This window comes from Pseudophryne corroboree, chromosome 3 (genome assembly GCF_028390025.1).
Source record: "Pseudophryne corroboree isolate aPseCor3 chromosome 3, aPseCor3.hap2, whole genome shotgun sequence".
Taxonomy (NCBI): domain Eukaryota; kingdom Metazoa; phylum Chordata; class Amphibia; order Anura; family Myobatrachidae; genus Pseudophryne; species Pseudophryne corroboree.
The window spans coordinates 307,350,901-307,353,760 of NC_086446.1; the positions used below are offsets into that span (position 1 = coordinate 307,350,901).

Consider the following 2,860-nt stretch of genomic DNA (forward strand, 5'->3'; position numbering starts at 1 on the left):
TACAGAGACATGGCTGGATGACCATATTACGGACAAACCAATGTCTCTGCCAGTCTTTGATCTCTGTGAAAGGGATTAGTATTACATTAGTATTTACTCAGGACTCCTGGCCGAATCTGGAGAATTTTTTACATATACCCCAGATCAAACCCAAACTAGCCCGCAGCTGTTTTCCTGTTTCCCCATTGACTCCCAATAGCCACCGGTGCCATCCATACACCCACCCAAGGTCAACAAAACTGAAAAAGACTATTTCATTTATTTTCTTTGAAGTTCAGCCCAGGGGTACCGGTGGAACTTTCGCTTTGGAGACCATCAGGGAATATCAGGTGCCGCCAGTGTCTGGATTTAAGAGCATCCAATAATCTCATCAAAAAATTTGGGATCTCTCAGGGCCCAATACTTGGTTCCAGGAATTATCAAGCAGGATATATCCACCTGCGGTCAAACCACACTGAGTATGCCCAACCTCGTCTGATCTTGGAAGCCAAGCACTGTGGGCCAGGTCAGTACCTGATTGGGAGACCACCAGAGAATACTTGGTACTGCAGGTATTTATATCCTAACCCAGGACACAGGACCTGGAGACAAAGTATTATTTTCTATCTCAGATTGTGGAAATTTTTACTTTATATATTTTACTAATTATCAGGGTGGAGCCCGGTCTGTTAGACAGAATAATACCCCTTCCTTCCGGTATATTGTTATTGTTATTTTTATCATAAGTACAGTGTATTTTCTCGGAAGTAGGTAACAAATATATTTACATTACTTATTCTTTCATATTAACTATTCTTTCTAACATCAGAGACACACATATAATTTCGCCTAATAGAGCTATCAAGTTTTGATTTGCATCACCAAAATTCAATCAATTATGTTCAATTTGGATAGATAAACCTTTTGGTAATTGTTGTTATCTTTACCAATATTTTGTTCTTTGCCTCATAGCCATTTTTTTTAGAGGAATACAAATAAAAGTTACATTTTAAATATTACAAGATCACATATTTCATAACAAAAGTGTGCCCCAGAAGAGACTCATAGTCTTTCGTCTCCTTTTTGGCTCCTGTACTATACAAGAACCATACACTTTCCCTTGACCAGTCTTTGATCTCGCCAGGGCCGATCACTCCAAGGTTCTTTCAGGAAAAACGAAGGGTGGTGGCATCTGCTTCTACATCGACGACAGATGGTGCACCAATGTCACGATCCTAGGCAAATCATGTAGCCCTCACCTGGAGATGCTAAGTATCAACTGCAACCCCTTCTATTCCTCCTGGGAATTTGCCTCAATTGTCCTTGTGGGAGTGTACATCCCCCCTCGCCTGCGCGAACGAAGCCCTGTACCACCTGTCCGTATGCATATTCGACATAGAACAAAAACACCCAGACACTCTGCTTATAGTGCTGGGCAACTTCAACAGAACTATCCGAAGCAAGGAGCTACCTAAGTACAAACAACAAGTCACATTTCCCACTAGGGAAGGGCGCACCCTTGACCACTGCTACACTACCCTCAAGTCTGCTTTCCGGTCTATCCCGCGTGCTGCACTCGGCCTATCTGACCACTGCCTCGTCCACCTACTCCATACCTATACACAGAAACTGAGAGCGGTCAAGCCTGTCGTCAAGACTATTAAGAAATGGACCAATGAGGCTAAAATGAAGCTCCAGGCCTGTTTATACTATTGCGGAATGGGGGGTATTTGAAGCCTCGGAAACTGACCTGAATGACCTGACAGACACTGTCACATCCTACATCAGCTACTGTGAGGACAAGACTTACTGAATTTAAAACAACAACAAGCCCTGGTTCAACGCTCAGATCAGGCAACTTCATCGGGCCAAAGAGCAGGCCTATAGCAGCAGTGACAGAGCACTATACAACTGAACTAGGAACTCTCTGACTAAAGAAATCAGGCTAGCAAAAAAGCGGTTCTCGGGCAAGCTGACAAACGATCTCTCCACCAATGACCCTGTATCTGTATGGAAAGGAATGCAATCCATAGCCAACTACAAGAAAACGTTAAAGTCCACCACCATGCAACAAGACCTAGCAGACGTGCTGAACCACTTTTATTGCAGGTTCGCAAAAGAAGTCCCATGCGACCCAAACAATCACCTCTACGATGCCCCAAACACCGACGGCCAACTCCAAGCACTGCAAGTCGCCCATGAAGAGGTGGAGGCACTGTTCAAAAGGGCCAAACCCAGGAAAGCTCCGGGTCCTGACAGAGTGTCACCGTCTGCCCTGAGACGGCGGGTCAGCTTGCCCCCATATTCACCAAGATCTTCAACAAATCTCTGGAGCTACAGAAAGTCCCTTCCTGCCTCAAAGGGTCAACTATCGTCCCGGTCCCCAAGAAACCCTCTATCACGAACCTGAAAGACTACAGGCCGATAGCACTGACATCTGTGGTCATGAAAACATTCAAGCATCTGGTTTTGAATTACCTGAAAACTGTGACTGGCCCCCAACTGGACCCTCTACAGTTTGCCTATCGATCAAATCGGTGTGTCAAGGATGCAGTCAACCTGGGCCTGTACTACATTCTTCCGGGACCTTAAATAGGAGTCCAACGCTGACACCACTGTCGGGAAAGCGCAGTAGAGGTTGTTCTTCCTCAGGCAACTAAGGAAGTTCAACATCCCACAGAAGCTTCTGCTCCTCTTTTTCTCTGCGATTGTGAAGGCAGTACTGTGCTCCTCGATACTGGTATGGTATGGCTCCACCAGCGCAAGGGACAGATGCAGGCTCCAAAAAGTGGTCAGAACCGCAGAGAAGATCATCGGGGCCAACCTTCCCTCACTGTACCTATCCAGTGCTAAAAAGTGGGCAATGAAGATAGTAAAGGAC

General features: G+C 45.6%; 1 pseudogene; it reads left to right on the plus strand.

Annotated features, from left to right (window-relative positions):
• The first annotated feature begins 436 nt into the window (after positions 1 to 436).
• Positions 437 to 554, plus strand: LOC134898165 (5S ribosomal RNA; annotated as a pseudogene).
• Positions 555 to 2,860: the final 2,306 nt, after the last annotated feature.